General features: G+C 35.6%; 1 long non-coding RNA gene across 1 annotated transcript; it reads right to left on the bottom strand.

Moving 5' to 3' along the window:
* Positions 1–119: 119 nt before the first annotated feature.
* Positions 120–13750, bottom strand: LOC125780021 (uncharacterized). Its single transcript, XR_007423515.1, has 2 exons — positions 12059–13750; positions 120–2408 (listed from the first exon to the last, which is right to left on the bottom strand). It is a non-coding gene; the product is annotated as an uncharacterized LOC125780021 (long non-coding RNA).
* Positions 13751–20861: the final 7111 nt, after the last annotated feature.

Here is a 20861-nt window from a genome sequence, read left to right on the forward strand (position 1 = left end):
AAATGTGGTAAGTTGTCATCAAATCGAACCCGAAGTTTTTCGAGTTGTACTGAGGCCATGTTATTTGGGACACATCTTTCTTAGCTGACATGTGGATCACTGGAATTTCAAAAGCACAATTTTCCTGTGTTTTTGGTGAATTTTGCCCTTTATTTGTTTATATTATTTTTATTGGAGTTTTGTTTTCTCAAGAATAAAGTTTATTACATTTTTCATTTACAATAATTCCTTATTTATACATTCTCAGCTGCAATTCTGCTCTTACAATATTCATTCCCTAGAGTTGAAACTTTATTTTTTTTCTTGTTTGCCATGTTTATGTAACTACTGTAAATTCAATACACTTAGTTGGTAATATTTAAAATTCATATTTTCCAGTTTTTGTGTTGTGCCTGGCATTTGCAATTGTTGAAATAACACGAAAGTTTTCAGCAGCAGTTCAGTGGGAAGCAGGACTCGGAGTGTAGACAAGCGGAAAGCTCTAAGCAATTAAGACTGCGACAAACTTATCAAAAACTTAAATGAAACGCTTAGAAAGTTCCCTCAACAATTAGGAGAGGGCAAAATGAGTTACATATAATTTGCCGCTGCGTGAGAGAATAATTATTTTAAGCAAAGAGTTGTGTTAACACTCAACGGCAGCTGCGGCTTGCGGATGCAATGCGAGTTCGACACTTTTGGGGTTACCCGAATATATTAAGAATGTGGATAGAGTTAATAAATAGTATAATAACTGCTTGATCGAAAATGCATTTTGAGCAAAACCATTTCTCTTTAACTTAATGAGGTTGAGTGGTCCAAGCATACTCGTTACCACAGCTGAATTGATCCTTATTACTGAAGTTTTTTTTTAACAAAGTGCCAAAGCAACTATTTCCCTCTATCGTCCGAGTCTCTAAATCAACATTACTGCGGGTTTCTTAAAAGCTTATAACAGCGCGGAAAATATAATGGGAGAAAACATCAGAAATTTCCAAGAAAATGTTTTGAAAGTTGTTGTAATAATTGTAGCACGGAAATTATTTAAGAATGAAACTGACTTAAATATGCGGCCTTCGTTAAGATTATATTTGCCATGCTTACATAGAGTTTATTGTTAAATATTTGTATGTAACTGCATACATACATTGTATATTGTGTGTGTGTGTGTGTGTGGGGGAGCTAAGTTCGAGTATCTGTGTGAGTGTTTAAGTGACAGCTTAAATATCTATAAAGCTATTTTCATCAGTTGACAAACTTCCTTATATTTCTTTATTAAAGAATTATGTCATACGCTTGTACATAAGTATGTATGTACGTACATATATAGTATATAAGTTAGCAGTTGTGTACATTTAAATAGCCTAAAACATTTTACACATTCATTTTCAAATTTTCCCACCTATGTCCAAGTGTGTGTGTGCGCCAAACGATCAATATAAGCTAGTAGAATTGCTTAAGTTGCCTAGAACTAAGTATTTACTTCCTAACTCCCGCGTGTACACACAAGCCGGAACTTTCTATTCGCAATATGTGCAGGTTTTCAGTTGCAATATATTTATTTCAGTTATCTTAAACAAATACGTATTGTAACACCTTGTGTACTCCATGGCTCACGCTCGCTTTACGTGCCTAATAACGAATACGTAAGTTGTTGGTGTGCTTTAGCGTTCTCAAGCGGGTTTGTGTTTGTGAGAGTTTTCTATTATAATAAACATTTTAATTTTAATACTTTTATTTATTTTTTTTTTTTAGCTTCTTCTTCATCGAGCAATTTTTAGTTTATTAGAATATTTGCTTTAATAGATTGCGTTTGGAAAAGGTTTACAATTATCTACATATCATATACATATGTATGTATATATGAGTGTTTCTTGGCTTATAGTTTATCTACTGAATTTGCTTAGAACTACATGTTAGTTAAAGACTCTTCAAATCTACTATTTATGCGATTTAAATATCCTTTGTGCTGGTTAGCTCTTTGTTATGAAGAAACCTTTTGGAACAGATATCATACCCGTTGTGTTTAGACAAAGAAACATGAGGACAATTCATGAGAGGAGGCAATTTCAAAAGAATGTCTCATGGGATTAACAAAGTTGACTATTAATTTATGTAACAAATAATACTAATGACTCATCTATACATAAAAATGTGCTTTTATTTTCTCCTGAACTCACTTTAGAAGGCAGTTGGTTGCAAGTGTTTACAATAACAGTACATTATGCTAGGTTCGCGTATATAAATGTGTAACTATTGAATAAACGTAAGGGAACTGTTTAACTTATTTACTCTTTTTAGAAATAACCTTAGAAGTAATCTATGGTTTTCCTTCTGGTAGCTCACATGTGCGGCGATTTGAACCTAAAGTACCAGAGTAAGATGAGAGAGTTGTAAGGTGGAAAAGTGTAAGGTTGCATCCACGACGTCTGTAAAAAAAAGGAAAGAACCAATAAAAATTGAATTGAATATATATAAACTATAGTACATAAAGACTAATGTTGTAAAACAACATTGATAATTTGGTTAAAAGTTAATAATAGAAATAACACTTCAATTCTTTCATATACAAAATCTTCGAGCGAAGTTCAGGCGACTGAAGTTCGTTTCTTGTGTGGTTGCAGGCTTCATTTCTCTTATTGTTTACTTATTATTTGTACTGAAGCTATAGGCAAATAATTACTTATTAGCTCTTCCAACTAATATTAGAAATAAACTCTATTAGGAACCCAACCTTTCAAAATTTCTCCGTTATGAGTTTCTATACCAAACATATCCTTGACTACACAATTTTGAAGAATACATAAAAAGTATAATTCCCTTTGGGTTATGATCCGGTAAAGGCATTTCACCAGAGATTCTATGCCAATAAAATACATCTGTCTACAGTATAGACTCTAGAGGAAACAAATTTGTGACACTTTCATATTTCGTATTCGAAATGCCGGTATTATCGAACATGAAGCAAAAAGTAAAAATTATCTTGATAGCAACAGTCGGAACACGAGTTTGAACTCAAAATATTTGCATATGAATACACAAATGCATTGTTGAACTTAATCTCTAAGAAGAGTACAACATTAGACTAGAAGGATAAAGGCTTTTTATGTTTAAGGGGTTATATGGGTTTTCGGGGTTAAAAAAATCGATTTTTTTTATTGTGTTATTAAATTCTACAACTGCTCTAGAATATTGTCCCACATTTGCAAGTTGATCCGAGTAATAGTTTCGGAGATACGGCCTTGGGAACTTGTGCACTCAAGGCTAGCCGTCTTTAAGCGCGTTTTTCTCGAAACTGTATTTTGGAAGATGGTTGGCTAGATTTCTGCAGAACTACTCAAACCTATCTTCATGTAATTTTACACTGGTCTTTGAGGTACAGTTCTTAAAGACTTGGGCGATGGATTCTTTTCGATTACAATTTTTTAAAAAACAATGTCACGAAATTTAAATTTTTTTGTAAAAATGTCAGCCAAAAATCCAATTCGCAGTTTTTTTTCCTTTGTCCAAGTTCTAAGTTAAGGTTTTGGTAAAACTCGAATTTTTTCACTTTAGATTATCCTGTAAGGATTTCTCCTGCCCATGTAACCTCCTAAATAGCTTTGGTTGATATTAAAAATTACATTCGCCTTTATATCTCCAAGTTTCATACAGAAATAAAATAAAAACTTAAACACATCTTGTTAAAAGACAAGACCTCTTTCATTTTGCCCGCACACAAATGGTAACTATATTTACATAAGGTATGTGATTTAATATATGTGTAACCAGGAGCAAAAATAAATAAAAGCCGATCAACTAACCGTGAAGAAATGCATAAATTAGAAATGTTGATGCAAAACCTTATGTTCACCCAAAATAAAACCAAAACCAAAACCAAAACGGGCGTGAGCGTGTAGAGGTTGTCATAGGTGGGAATAAGGACAGCTTAAAATTATCAAACCATCAATCAAACTTTTGCAAAGCCGAAACTTGATTTTCTAAGCAGCTGAGACAAGTTCCACATCCACATGCAGAAGGCACCTGTGTAAGAAAATCAAATTTGAGGAGAACGCCAAATTCAGCGCATCGCAAAGTATGTACCCGGAAACTTCATGTGTATTACGTAAGTGCAACCAAAAAAGCTAGATGCTTACTAATAACTTTTCGAAATAGAAAAGTTTGCACACAAATTTCGGGCACAAGGTGAGCCTGCAACAACAGCTGGATAGCAAAATTCCTAAGGGGGGCAGATACTTGCTAGTGTGCTGTTAGGATTAAATCAAAGACAGAAGCATCCATTAGTATGCCAACTATCTATCGCCTATTATTGAATATAAGCAATAAGTTGTACCTTATTATATAATACATGGTCTAAGCACATACTCTAATACTGTAAGAAATCTAATAACTGGTTATCCTCTTAAAGTGTATCCCCTAAAATGGAAGAAATCATGGCAATACTTTCTGTAGTTTAAAATAAGTTTTTCCAACACCTGAATGTATTTTCTTTGCTTTTATTCTTGCAATTTGTCAGAGTATAAATGTTCGGTTACTCCCGAACTTAGTCCTCCCTTATTTGTTTTTATATTAGATCATATATATAGTGCATGAATTTGTTAACTTGTATTGGATTTATTGTTAACTTTAAAAAATTAAAGAGTTTCTGAATTACGAAATATACTTCGAAATTTAAATTCGGTTCTCATCTTAAATTGGTGCCATGGAAACCTTTGAAATGTATATCTCAACATCTTAAGGTATTAGAGCTTCAATGCTTGAAATAACTGAGCTTAAAAGCCAAACAATACTTCTGAAGGTGGTTAACGAATAGTGCGATCCTCCTCCTTCAATAGGAGAGGAGCTTATATTAAAATATGCACTGAAATACAAATTCTATGTTTTTCTTTATTTTAAATGTTCATGCAGTGCATTAAAGGGATTACGAAGGCAAGAGCAGCATATAGAAGAATTTTGCTCCACTGAATATGTGACGGACTGACATTTCTGCCTTTTGGGCAAATCCAGTCAACTAATTTGTATGCTGCTCTCATAATACACATTACGATGTATGACTGGGTGAAGCTAATGACCATACGGACCACCATTCACAATTATGCGGTGGGTGGGGTTGACGGCACCTCCACTCACACTCTAAAAGCTCATCGCATTCCATGCAGGTCATACGTCATCTCAGCAACCTCAATGACATCTTCAACTTGTTGGATGGAAAAAATCGTTATCATAAATTACAATAACAAATGTAACCACAAGGCTTTGTCATTTTCAGCACTGTGTGGCAGCGCAGCTTAGTAGTCCAGATAATCGCCAGTTTCCGCATCTATTTCCTTTTCTTTCGGTTTATCTCAGTTTTTTGTCAAACCAAGCGTTAACGATTTTTATTATCATTAACTGTCATCAGCAGATTTGGCCGAACATCGCACCCATTCGCTGTGCTGAATGTGCCGCTGATATGTGTGGGGGCAAGTGGTCTCCACCTCCATCAAATGTCATCAGCAGTTTTGGCTGATGTTTGGGTATCTTCAAGCTACACAATCCTGTTTTTGGCTCGTCTTGTATGCAAACAGTTTCCAGCTACAACAGTATTCACGTCTTTTCTTCTTCTTCTTCTGTACTCTCTGAATTGCATTGTATATTTGCTTTTAGAAAAAAAACATTTCGTTTCGTGTCTTGAACTTGACTGATGGCGAGAGAACGTAACTTAAAACACAAATTTGTAGCAACATGTTGTATGTGAGTATAAAAAATAAGGTTTTGTAATAATTTTCTGTTTATAGTTAATATGAAAGAAAGATTCCCTCATAAGCTTCAAGAGCTTTAAGGATTTCATAAAATGTTTTTATTGTTCTGGCTTAGAGTTTCTATAATAATACCAATCTTCGCAAATGTGGCAAAGTCGAAACCACGAAATCGAAAATATTGGAGTTTCAAAAACGTTCATATTTTGTCAGTTCAAAAGCTGCTTCTTGTATGTGCTCTGGAACTCATAAATGCCACTTTGTGCTAATCCTCTTTGAAAATAGATTAATTAAAATATTGTCTTCTTTAAAACTTTCATATTTTGCTCGTATTACTTTTATATAACATCTCGAATCATCTATCTAGATCTAGACATTTCTTATAACCATAAATTGATACGCAACGCTAGAACCTTACATAATACAGGTATTACCGGTTCTCAGTGCACAGCTTTATATATAATAAGAGGTACCTGTATATAAAGGACAGGTAAAGGTTCAAAAATTGTGTTATGCAATAACACAAAAAGTAAAGGGTTTTTTCTTGGAATAATGAAATGCTTTAATCTCTTTTGTGTTCGCCCCCTTTTTATTTTTTACCTGTTTTTTCGAATATAAAGTTTTTCAAGGACGTTTTAAATGCGTCTTTCGTTCGCATTCTTCTGTTTTTTCGCTGGGTCTCGCAAAAAGTATAAAAACCTTCACGGTCGACGAGTTGTCGTCATTAGAAAATAAATGCTACAGCGATATATATTAGAGCCCGCAATAAATATAATACTTTCCGGCGTTTCCAAGTTTCACACTTCATCTCTACACGCAATCAACTAGCAGCGATACAGAAGCAAGAATGTGCATTGAAAGAGGAGATTATCTTAAGTACCTATTCTATCTCAACAATGGTAGAGGAGGTGCGGCCGAAAATCCCTACGAAGATGATAGTGAGGAAGAGATCTGCGTTGAGAATGCGTGTTCATGTAATATTTGTTTCAACTATTACACAGAGATTATGTTTAAGCAGAGGAAAACCGACGCTGAGAGACTAATAGAGCAGCTTCAGGCTTTTAGTACACAAGTTGCAATCGAAGAAACAACAAGTGCTCAAATAACTCTTGATAATAAATCAGAAAAGGACCTGGAGCCGGAATCAGACTGTGAGTCGTTGATAAATCATTTTGTGAAATTAAGAATATCCACACCCAAACAGAAAATGTATTCGAGAAGTGAATCCGTAACAGATGAACTACACCAGTTAAACGCTCGAGAACCGTCCGTCGGGCATACAGCCTACAGTGATGAAAATCCAGAAGCATACTCAGAATATGTACAAAACACTGTGAGCTATAGAGAGTTTATTAGAAGTCATTTGATACAATACGACTTCGGTGAACTCGATGATTATTTGCAGAATTATGAAACAGAGTTGCGAGTTACGGCTTTGGAAGAGGAAGTGAGAGCATCTATTCAATCTATTGACAACGAAAAGCCTTTGTATAACTCCAATTTTGACATGGAGCTTGGCAAAATTGTGGACTGGTATTCATGGGAAGGTTTTGAATGGAACCAAAGTTTCGATCACATTGTCACTACACCACAGATTGAGTGTATCGGAAATGACTTGTCGAAAAACTTTAATGAAAGCTTCTTCGAGGCTAATGAATTTGGTAAAACTAATGAATATTACAAATGGGCTAACCAATACGATTCGGATTATTCAAATTCATCTCAAAATTTACGGCTTGGAAGAAAGCTATCATTTGAACGTGAATGTGATAAACTACAATGTGCCTTTAGAAACACAACACTCGACAGTCCATTGTCAGAATCAAGTGTTTGGAGCGGTAGTTTAAATTTCGATGAGGAATCAGATGAGCAGTATCAAGCAGATATATCTTCCAGCTTCAACGAAAACGCTGATTTAATAAGTGAGAATAGCCAAAATAATCCACGGCATCAGATGAAAACCTCGACAGAAATGCCTAGAGATGTTTTGCTTTTCAACGGATTTAATGGAGAAGAAAAGTACAAGAAGAAGTTCGATGTAATACAACGACGAAGGATCGCCGCTAAGTCAAGAGAAGCCAGCAACACTTCCACGTATTCTGATTCACACCGCTCCGACAAAGTAGCCCTTAGGCACAGACAAAAGAAGCAGTGGAGGGACAAAGTTCACTTCGAGGAAGTTAGAGTACCTTATAAGGTAGAATCCAGTCTATCTCATAGACAAATCTGGACGATTTGTTATGATTCAGATAGCTATGCAATGCCACGTAAATGGAAAAGAAGCCTGCGTCAGGCACAAAGAGGATCTCGGGAACAAATCCGTCAATATTTCGAAGAACTTAAATCCAAATTTGGCTCTGACGTAAACCAATCAACCGCTATTTGTAATAGCTGGCAAACGGAATATGATTTTCTAGATTATGATTGCACTCGGCTGTACGACGATCAGAACCACACAGATTTGTCGACAAGTTCGGATGAAACATTGACATGCTTGTCTGACTGTTCAGACGTAGATGAACACGCTTATAATAGGAAAACAGAAAACATTGTTAACAGAAGAACGCAGATTCCTTATGCAAAAGCTAGACCCACGTCGAAAGCGAAACGAGAGACTCAATTATCGGAATATTCTCAATTGAAGCAGTTCGATTCGGATGAAAGCTTTGAGTTTTCTGGTGGATCAGGACCCATTTGGTGTGCATAACCCGTTTTTGTTCTACAAATTAATAAAAAAAATTACAGTAAAAATATGAGTTTTGATTATTTACGTAAAATCTATAATTGTGTACATACTATACATGCTTAGGTATGATATTTTTGGGATTTCAGCTTGAGTGAAGCAAGCTGTGGAGATATTCGAAGTGATTCTTCTCTCGAAATATAATTATTAGAGACAAATAGAATTATATACGGTAGGTGTATGCATTATTTGAAAAGATAGTTAATAAATGTTTCTATAAAATAAACGAACTATTGTTTGGGATGCTTAGGTATGGTTTAAATTATTATTCAGGGGATGTTACTTTGATAAAATATGGTGGAACATATTTAGTTTCAAAAAAATTTCATTGCAGAAGATAATGAATATTAAGGAATAATAGCTTTTCTCTCTTTGTCCTCACTATGTTCACTGTGAGTTTTAGATTTGTCCATATAACAGAGGTTCATATTTATACTTCCAGTAGTTTCCCAAAATCAGGCCACAATGTGCACACATCATTTTAAATTTTTACAGTAAAATTTACATGTGAAAGCAACAACAAAGTTGTAGCGTTGAATTGAAGCAGGAGAGTTCGAGTATGTCTCATTAAAGTGGTACAACTACTTCTTCAGTGCTATCATATTTTATGCCAGAATTACCATTGTGAATAGTTCAAATGACAAAATAAATTACAATTTTCTTTTTTTCTTGTACTTTTAAAACATATGGCTTAAAATCAATGATAATTATTTATAGCAAACTATAACAATGTTTTTAACGTAAAAAAGATTTCTTCACTTAGCAAGTTTCATAGCATTATTTCGCATACATCGGAGGACAGAAAGCGCAGTGTTGCACTATAAGTGCTGCCCGTTTGTTTGGGCATCTGGTATGTTGGGCAGTCGAAAAAGTCTTTTCGTATTTCTAATCAAACTTCAACTTATTTTTTTTTAATTTATACTAATAATAATAAACATTTTTGCCATTTTTCCATTAGAGACATTATTCCATCAGTGTAAATCGAAATTTCCATAACAGAAGCTAGCGAACCATTGTTGTGCTACACGAACTGATCTTCTCCCTAAACTTCACAAATTCCATTGGTGGCTTGCTTGGCATTCTTCCCTTTTCTATAAAATTCAATTAAAGCGAATTTCTTCATTACTTTCACTAATTTTTGAACAGCTGTAACTTTGTCTCAACTTCCCCCGGTTAAATGAAGCTTAAAATCTCAGTTTTCTAATACCATGTTCAGACCGAAAATTTACAAGATTAGATTACATTTAAGCATTTCATAACCCAACAGTGTTCTCACTGCCTTTAGAAAGATCAAAAAACAGCTGTTACCGTCATTCACGAATTCACATAGCTTAATATTTATGAAAAGGAAAGATTGTCATATAGTATTTTCAAATAAAAACCGTCTTTTTTTAATATTTTCCATATAATAGAAATAATGGATGCATTTTTTCATTTGTTAAGTCGATTTTCAGGTGAAATTAGATTCATTGCTTTAAAAAAATTTTGTTTGTTTACATTTTTTTCCCTTTGTAGTGACTAAATCAGCTGTGATAATGTAACAGATTTCCAGTGCTGACAAATAGATTGCGCAAAATCAGAGTCGCACGGACAGATTTAGCGTGGATCAGTTTCAAATCATTTCAATGAAGTGATTTGGAACTGTCATTTTTGTATGGCGAAATCTTGATAAATTTTTAAGATTAGTAGGAAAATCCATTCAACGGCCGAAATCGTGTGATTAAGTGTCAGTCTGAACATAGTATAACACTGTATGGCATGATACAATGTGGTTGGTAGCACTGGAGATATAAATACATACATACATATATACGACTGCAACGACATCTATTGACAAAATATGAAAAAAACTTTTTCGACTACCCAACGCTTGGTGTATGGAAGACAGTTATATTTTTTATAAGTAAGCATTATTTTCAATGTTACCATGTTCTATTTCAATTATATTATTAGTTTTACTACTGTGAATCTCTTCTTACTTGATTTGTTTTTTCTTTAGATCGCCGAAATAACAGCCCTTGGTCGGATAAAATCCGAGTCAATTCCGGTGCGTAGAACCGGCTGTCGTGGGATTGTCTTACTTGATTTATAATAGTTCTCTTCGATTCAAGCATTGGAGAGGAGCGAATCGAACAAACTATACGAGTTGTTAAAACAAACTAGCAGCACTTAACGGATGGATGGATAATATGCCATTCTAAAATAAAAGCGGAAGCGGCAAACTACAACAGATCGGTAAAAAATGCGTCGCTCATCGCTCTTATTTCGGTGGGCCAGTTAAGGTTTTATAGTCAATAAAAGAAAGTTGAGTCATTATCACAATGTTAAATCTGAAAAAAAAAAAAAAAAACTTGGACTGAAGATACTCCTTAGACCACTTGTTCGAGAATTCGAATACTATCTTGCCTGAACTCAATTAATTTTTTGTTGGTTTTTATTATTATAATAAGGGTTGTGGGTGGATAATATTCTAAGTATTTTCTTTGATTCATCTATAATCAGGAAACCCATTAAATATGGTGTGACAATGCAAAAGAAACTGCAAAAATATGTCTTTGCATCCTTTAGGCATTCGGTCACGGTGTGATTTTAATTAAAAAATACAGCGGCTATGCTAATGTTCTAAGTTGTGCTTAGCCTTTTCATTAAGTTCGCTTTTGTTCAACTACTGCAATGGTTTTACTTTGTTCTGTTTCAGCTTTTTTCGGTTTGATGACAGTCGTTTTTATGTTCCTTTTGTGGTTCGCTGTTATTTTTATATTATCCCTCCTGCGGGCATAATCCCTATGATTGATGAGGCTCTTTGTACTTGCTATGATTTCATTAAGTTATCTTTTGCTCTTTTCTTTATTTGATTTGCTAACGGATTTATATACATACATACACTGTGACCATTATTGTTAAACACATTTGAGGATGAGAGTCCAATGTAATTAATTTTCAATGCATTCGATGAGATTGAGCGACATTTGTGTTGTGGAGACTGCATCGGCATCGGTAGAATTTTTACAACATTTTCCGGTAGTTACATTATTATTGAGAACAGGATGTACTCCCGAAGACTTTTCTTAAAACATAATTTATTTGATTACTATAATTTGTGAAAATAATTTAAGGATTAAGTGCTTTTGATTTTTCTGGATATATTCTTAATTTTGCTAAAATATCAAATCGATCCGAGTAAAATGTTAAGAATAGACCCTACGAAAGTTCCGCCCAGTAAAGCACGTCAGTTCTGCGTTCCTTAGGTTAGATCGTTTCTTTCAAAACTCTATTTTATAAGTCTGTGAAGATGGTTTCGTTCAAATTTTGCACATATCTCTGAAATAACATTATCTAGTCATTGTATGAAGGATTTTTATTCTTTTTTCAAGCCTACAAAGTGGAAAATTTGTCTGCCAAAAAATCAAATTTTAGTTGCATTTTTATTTGTTTTTACAGTGCCTATCAACCTACAACGATACAGGTGAAGCTAATGAGAGAGTTGATTTTGGTAAGATATTTTAATACTAATACATATCTGGTTTGACTTTGTACTCATCAGAGCACTGATATGTTTAGCTGTTAGGTGACAAGTGGAGGCATTAACATAAATTACCTGTTATGTGCTGTGGATATTCAGTGCTCTACTCCCTTCATGCGCCAACAGCATTGCAATCTAAACCGATGTAATTCAAACCAATCCAATCTAATCTGTACCGCACTCACTTCATGTGCTGGCCGCATTTTCACTCTCTTTTCCCCCACTCCGTACTTAAAGTATGTTTCAGCAGCAGCATGACGAGTCGTTGCACATTTCCTATGTCAATTCAGCAGCTGGCGCAGCTGCTGGCACATCAGTGTTGGCGTCTGTTCCGGCGGATGCGACGCCGCCACTTGCCACGGTAACGGCCGAGGAGGAGGATGATGAGACCGGCGATGTGGGTGAGAAAGTGTTTGTGTGTGCCGTTGCCAAAGGTGCTTGACTAGTTGCAGCACCATCATCTGCTGCGCATAATGGCTGCGTAGCTGCTGCCACGGTTGCGGCAGATGATTCGCTTATGCTGCAGACGGTCTCTGCTGCGTTGTTGTTATTGGTTTTCGAGTTTGTTGCCGTCGATGATGATGATGGTGGTGGTGTGCTCGGTGGCAATGGAGAGTCGGTAACGCTAACGCGTGTTGCTGTCGCCGAAGTGTTGCGTGTTAGGAACCAACAATCCATCGGTGTCGGTTTACCTTTCATCACGACTGGGCCACGGTATTCGAGATTGAATGAATCATCGTGGTTAATCTCCTGGCAGAGCAATCTGTAAATGTGAAAGCAGAATGGGATAGATAAGATATTAGATGGATTCATTGACAGCTGCAGAGATTGTGATTGAGTAATGCAAATGCTTAGGCAAACTGGCGCATTGTGCACTTCAAATTAAATCCCAGCTGAAAAGCCAAGAAACATGAAAAGAGCTTTTGTGCTCTGTTTCTTACCTCATATCTGGACCGCACGCTATAAATTTGTATTAAAAGCAAGTGGAAGTGGGTTAACAGCCGCAGCTTAGAAACGCTGAACGCGCCGTTTAAATATGTTATGAATGTCACTTTAGATATGCATTTGAAAGTAGTTCTGTTTGCCCCAGCAGAGCTCATTAATTATACGAATTTCTATATAAATGTGCATTCCTGTGCTGTAACGGTAACACCGATGTCATCATTCTTTGAATGAAATATGTATGCAAACATGGCTTAATACTCACTTTGCACATTCGCACTAATGTATGCCGGCGCTTATCAACCTAACCATATTCTGGGCACTCGTAGCTTGCGGCACTTGAGTGCCTCGAAGAGTTACGTGTGGTCCACACATACATATAAACTCTCACTCACTAACTAAGTAATGCATGAAACATGTCCTTGCTGATAAGACGATTTATTCAGCTACACGCTTCGATGGTTTCAGCATTTTCTGCTCTGCCACTCTGCTCTAACAGAGTTCACCTTAGAGATTCGTAAATTGTGGCAATGATGCATGTTGGTCGGAACATGCAAAGGCTTTTGTGTTACAATGAAATCAATGGCGTAAATGTGGATTAGACAATGGAGCTTGGGGAACAAAGGGACTCCTGCTAGAGGTAGTCGTTGCTTTAGGGAACTATTTGATATTTCGATTTCCGTTTGTCGCTAATAATAAATATTTACAAATATATTCATGTGACACCTTGAAATTACTTTGAAATAAATAAAGAAAATGCTAAGTAAGCCCTCACAATTCAAATAAGCTGAGAGACGCTGCTTAGTTAGCTACAGACTAAATCAATATAGTCAATTTTTCTCTTTTGGTCCTAGTTCCATTATAATAAATTTATTGTTTTAGATTTTAGACATCGGTGGAGAGCCCAATTCAAATGCAGGTGTTCTGAAACTCGATATGATCGCATAGGGCTGTTTTTTTGGTCGGAGTTTGTTGTTATTTTGGGTTTGTCTAAGTACAATATATCTACTTAAAAACTTGAAATATTTCAACATCGTCGTTAAAGCATCACTGTTCAAAAACCAAAATTCTGGGATTGTTCAAAACAACATCTTTATAAATTCTAATAGTTCTGGTAATTTCATCAAGAAAATTTGGGAAATTTCTCACTGATTCCATAACCTGTTCTCCCCGTAATTTCGCCAGTCTAGTTTTCCAAATGAATAGGAAAAAACATTTTTTTCCAGGCATATTTCTTCGGAATTCCCAAATTCACTGGTTAAACCTGTCCGGGAAATTTTGGGAATATTTTCAAAGGGGAAAATTTGTGCATTTTAAAAATCATATTTTTTGCAAAGTCTATTACTAAAGAAATATGTGCGTGGCCTTCGGGAAATCAAAAACGTTTACCCGGAGTCAAACGTGAAGAAAATCTGGGTTTTTACGCCGTACAACAGCACAATGTTGCGTGATATCCTCAGAAACTGTAGAAACTTCTCTGTTCGTGCACGTCGACCTGCTCGCCTGGGACACACATATTACATACATATATATATATACAGACACTTATTTTACTATAATTCTGCTATAAATTGACTCGATCATTCTCTAGTCGACGTATTCTCTAAATTCTATCAACTTGTAACAGACCGGAAGATCTTCAGCGTTTGCGCTTTATCAATAAACAAACATCTCAATAAAATGCCTTGCATAAATGATTTCGAGTGCGTGAATCAGCCGAGAAGTGAAGATGCGAAGGAGGGATCTGCCACGACACCGCCGCCACCTCAACCACTGCCGCTTAGACCGCCATCAAACCAAGCTCCATTAATATGTGCTCCACAACAGGCAGGACCATCGGGATTGCACCGAATCGGTGGCGTTGCTGCTGCCATTGTTGTACGAAACGGAGGCGAAGGAGTTGGAAGCGACTCGGAGGGCAGTGATAGTTCCGAAGGCTCTACTTGCACGTATTGCTGTGTTAATGTGCCGTTTCGCATTCGAAGAGCTTCCACTCCAGCTGAAATTGGAGGGAATAATATGATTGACGCGGCGGACGATGCAATGGAAGCTGTACTGGCTCAGCGCTTAGCGAGAGCTGAGAATTTGTTATTATAGGCGAACGTTTGAATTGTTGTTGTTGTTAATTAATGATTGGTTGTAAACTGTACTGGATTATAATAAAAGGAGTAAAATAAAATTGTTTATTTCATTTACGTCTGCTCGAATTCACCATTCCTGATAAATCGAAAGCGCTAGCAATTTCATGATTTGAAATTTTTAATTGACTGACTCCAGATAATTATTTCTGAAAGAACATTGCAGTAATGTTAGTATGTATAAGCTAAATCTTTTAACGTATCTTTATTTTTATTTCTGCACAGTACCAAATGAGCAGAAAATTCATTACAAGTAGGTGGTTATATTAGATTTTTAGGTTCGATTCTGCGTGACAACACTCCAGAATATACCTACACCCCCATATATTTAGCTTTTTGTCCAATTTCCATTCCCTTCATACCGAAAGTATTGGTTAAGATTAGCTGTGGTCTGTGGCTAAATGGTACTTTAATGTACTATACCTTTTGCTATCTGTATATAACTACAAGGTGGGTTCCAAAGTAAACAGGACTTTATGAATCTAGCGCCCCCTGGTGGCGCCATCAATATGTCGACTGGTGCGTTAGAATGTGCTATCTTTATCGATTCTCCAGTGAGAAAAATGAGCTTCGAACAAAGAGCCAACATTAAGTTTTGTTTTAAAATTGGTAAAACTTTTACCGAAACGTTTCAGTTGATGAAGTTTATGGCGATGATTGCCTATTCCGTAGCAGAGTGCACGAGTGGTTTCAATGTTTTCAAAGTGACCGTAAGGACATAAATGAATATCAACATGGGTCAATTAAAAATTGTGACTACCGGAAATTGCAACGAACTGCCGAAATTATCATTGAAATTCATGAAAATGAAATTTAACATCTCCAAAACATCGATTTATCGCATTTTGATCAAACATTTGGGCTTACGAAAGGTGTGTGCACGGTTTATTCCGCACAAATTCACTGACGACCAAAAATTGCTCAGAATCCAACATTCGAAGGACGCTTGTGACCGATTATTCGGCCTAAAATCAAATTTTAACCTGATATGGCACCATACGACTTCTTCCTTTTCGGAGAAATGCATTTGCCCATGAAAGAAAAGCGTTATGCAGGCTTGCACCGGCATATTGGCGGCCACACCGGCCAACGAGTTCGACATGACCGTGCAAAAAGCTGTATTGAAGCAGAATTTTCAATAAATTAAAAATTAAAAGTCCTGTTTACTTTGGAACGAACCTTGTATTACAAATAAAATGTACGAACAATGCGAGTATACATAAGTATGTGTATGTATCCATTAAATTAATCAATGTATCAAGCAACAATACTAATTTTCGTTCAAAGGCAAAGGCTGAAGTCCAGAAATATTTCCATTATTCTTAACTGCGTTTTATAAATATTAATAGTTTAACGAGGAAGGCAAATCCAACTTTTATTAAACAAAAACATAACCTAAATTCTCTGATTTCGAACAGATGTTTATTTACTACTTATGCAAGTTCTATGAATTTGACTTATAGACTAGTTCATTTTTTTTTGTTTTTCAATTTAAAAATCTTCTCTCCTGGATTTTGAACACGTTCCCTTTCCCTCAATTGCATATCGATCGATTTGCCATACGTCGTGACCAAATTTTTCTTACAGCTGATTTGGCCACTTCTGCTAGTTTCTGTCCTTCGAGTGCGGCTGGTAGCGATGATCGACGCATCCGAAACGGTAAGCTGAAGGTGACAAAATCGGACTCGTCTAATTCGCTGTCTGTGTTGCCTTCATAGTAATCAGAATCGGACTCGGAGTCTGACTCACTGCTGTCATCCCTATCTTGAGCGGCTGCAGCAGCGGCCAGTGTGGCTAGTCTCTGTAATGCCGAAGGTTCTCCAGGATTCGGTGGAGTAATTTCGTACGGTTGAGGTGGTAATATGGCAACACCAGCCTTGTTGATGGCGTTTTCTGCGACTTCAGTCATTTTAATTGAGTTGTTATAAGATTATTATTTTAGCTTGCAATTTGCTTAAGTTTTCTTTGCTGATTCTCCTTTGATCGCGGTTGTTTTGCGAATGTGCCACTTTGCTGAAATAGCCCTAATTTATATGGAAAAAATAGGCAGTGCTACATACTTTTCTCGGCTGTTTTCTGACAATGGAAAGATCTAGCATAAACAGGTATCACAGAAGGCAGGTAATAAGTATCCCTAACGTTCTGGGAAGTTTACTTTTTGTAGATCTTCTTTGGTGATTGACGACCGCTGAAGTGAATTGCAAATTTCGGATCGCCGTTGTTTGGATATTGCACCCTTTTTTAGACAATGCTTTTGTTTTACATAATTTAGTTTGGTTATTGTTGTGATCTCACAATTATTCAAAGGCTGTACCTTTCTTTTTAACAATTGAAGGCGTGGCGCAAACACGAGAGTTGTTTACGTCACAGCTAGAAGGACACAAGCATTCATTAACCTTGTTGTTGAAATATTTGAAACTGTCATTAAAGTAGCTGTAAATATTTTGAAAACATTTGGCTTTACTAAGAATTATCGGAAAAGTAGGTGGGTAGTGTTTAGAGTATAATGTAATATATGTATACACAATTTTTCGCTCTTTTTAAATTATATCTGGTTACATTGAACGAAATGTCATGGGTTAATAGTTTTGTATGGAAATACCGTTTGCACGGGTTTTTTAATGAATGACAATTTTTTAAATAGAAAAGAATTGTTTAAAAAGTTTTTTAGCCAATGTTTTAGTAAACTCTGAACTAAAGGGTGATTTTTTAAGAGCTTGATAACTTTTAAAAAAAAAAAACGCATAAAATTTGCAAAATCTCATCGGTTCTTTATTTGAAACGTTAGATTGGTTCATGACATTTACATTTTGAAGATAATTTCATTTAAATGTTGACCGCGGCTGCGTCTTAGGTGGTCCATTCGGAAAGTCCAATTTTGGGCAACTTTTTCGAGCATTTCGGCCGGAATAGCCCGAATTTCTTCGGAAATGTTGTCTTCCAAAGCTGGAATAGTTGCTGGCTTATTTCTGTAGACTTTAGACTTGACGTAGCCCCACAAAAAATAGTCTAAAGGCGTTAAATCGCATGATCTTGGTGGCCATCTTACGGGTCCATTTCTTGAGATGAATTGTTGTCCGAAGTTTTCCCTCAAAATGGCCATAGAATCGCGAGCTGTGTGGCATGTAGCGCCATCTTGTTGAAACCACATGTCAACCAAGTTCAGTTCTTCCATTTTTGGCAACAAAAAGTTTGTTAGCATCGAACGATAGCGATCGCCATTCACCGTAACGTTGCGTCCAACAGCATCTTTGAAAAAATACGGTCCAATGATTCCACCAGCGTACAAACCACACCAAACAGTGCATTTTTCGGGATGCATGGGCAGTTCTTGAACGGCTTCTGGTTGCTCTTCACCCCAAATGCGGCAATTTTGCTTATTTACGTAGCCATTCAACCAGAAATGAGCCTCATCGCTGAACAAAACATGCGCGCGAAACACATTTCGAACCGAACACTGATTTTGGTAATAAAATTCAATGATTTGCAAGCGTTGCTCGTTAGTAAGTCTATTCATGATGAAATGTCAAAGCATACTGAGCATCTTTCTCTTTGACACCATGTCTGAAATCCCACGTGATCTGTCAAATACTAATGCATGAAAATCCTAACCTCAAAAAAATCACCCGTTAGTTCCAAAATCATAGTCTTTGAATGACGTTTTTAGGAATCCGACTTTCTAATTTATTTTATTTGAATTTTTTATATCTTTGCCCGTTAAAAAACAAGAAAAATTGTTAACTTCGGTTGTAGTGAAGTTACGTAAAGAAGTTTCCATACAAGAACTTGATTTTGATCGTTTAATTTACATGATTTATTTGTCCGATCTAGAAAACTTATTTAGATATTATGACCTTAGACAAATAAAAAAATTTCCTATGCAAGGCCTATCGGTCTTCGAAGAAACGTCCGGACAATTTTTCGATATACTTACCCCTTTAAAAGTTATTCAAGGTTAAACTTCTGGGTAATTTCTGGAATTTTCGAACTTTTCCGGAAAATTGAAATTTTTTTTGTAAAATTCAATTGTTTTGTTCGACGTTTTTTGTAGAGCATTCAATTCTGTATAAGAATATGACTTTCTTATTCCTATAAACGAGAAAGTTCCAGAGAAAAAAAATGTTTGTAAAAAGTGGCAAATTCCTATGTAATTTCAAGGGGAAATGTATCGTGTTTGGGGCAAGGTTTATTATGAAAATTAAGGGCTTTTTATGGTCTGATATTTTTTTTTAGATGGAAAACTAAAAGTTTAAGGGGCGTCTCGTCAAAAATAATCAATTTGGTAAATAACGGACACCCTAATGTACATAGTATAATGCTCCGCTATGAACAATTTCTTCGAAGATTACACCGATGCTGGTCTGGTCAAATACAAAAGTTTTCAAAGCAAACACTTGATTACGTTCGTTCAGTTTGAATGACAGCTATATGCAATAGTGGTCCGATATCCGCGGTTCCGTTAAAATAACAGCTTTTTGAGGAGAAAAAGACGTGTGCTAAATCTCATAGAAATATTTCATTTTGCGTATATACAGAAGGATGAATATGGCTAAATCAACTTAGCTCGTCTCACTGATCATATGCATGTATCTTTATAAATAAAAATTACGTGTCATGTTGTTTGTGCGCCATGGACTTCTAAACTACTGAGCCGATTTTAGCAAAATTTAGCACAATGTGTCCAGTTCGAACCAACTTAGAAGATAGCATAGTAAAACCAATCCATAAATAAAAGATACAGTAAAAGCTCTATTAAATGGACGCCCTATTCAGCAGACATCTCCATTAACTATGCACATTAAGGGGTCAACTCTATTAACTGGACAGAAAGGCTGTATTGAAAGTTTATTATAAGAATAATATTTAGTATAAGATGCATACCACAGCAACGCGTGGCCGGATCCAATAGTATTATATACACTATATATACATTATATATTTCGTAGGGTTCTTTACGATTTGATTACTATCGCTGTTCAAAGTACAATAAGTATTCAATTCCATCTAATAATGTAAATTTTGAACTCACTCATCCAACTTAATAAATATCTCAAAAATTTATTTTAAAATAAACCTGCCTAAAAGAAATACGTAAATGTAATTTATTGGTACTATGGGAAGATATAAACGGGTGCCATAAAGCTAAAATCAAAAGAAATTTATTTAATTAAATATATAATATATTCTGGACTATTGACTGGTGTTGACCAATTTTGTTTGTATCCAGCGCCTCTAATTGACATTATAGCTACCCTTATATCTAGGATAAATTAAATTGTTAGAGCAGCTCACTTAGCCATGTTCATTGGCCAAACATATCCTTCAAATGTTTGAATCTAAATTACCCCTCCCTGTGTGATGCACTCAACAAATTCAATGCATGATTTGTGATTTAGTTATTGTAACACACTTTATTATTTTGTTGGAATACAATATACAGTCTTTACAGCATTTAAAACCTATTGTGGGTTGTCAAAATTATTTATCTTTAATATATTTATACATATCAAAGATGCAGAATCGACACAATGTTAATACAATATTAGCCAAATTTCAAAAGATCTGTAATTTTATAAATTATTTTTCACAACTTTCATGAAAAATCCTTAAAAAAATTATGTCAATTTCTATTCAATAAAACAACAATAAATATCAAAAATCTAAACATATATATTCATCCTCTCTCCATGCTTTAAAAGTAGTGGGTGCTCTACAAATACATGGATCGACGTGCCATGCGTTGGGTCCACAACTTCCTCATGGCAGCAGTTGCGGCCTCAGTTACTTTTTGAGCTTCA

The sequence above is a fragment of the Bactrocera dorsalis genome, unplaced genomic scaffold (assembly GCF_023373825.1).
Source record: "Bactrocera dorsalis isolate Fly_Bdor unplaced genomic scaffold, ASM2337382v1 BdCtg041, whole genome shotgun sequence".
In the NCBI taxonomy this organism is placed as follows: Eukaryota; Metazoa; Arthropoda; class Insecta; order Diptera; family Tephritidae; genus Bactrocera; species Bactrocera dorsalis.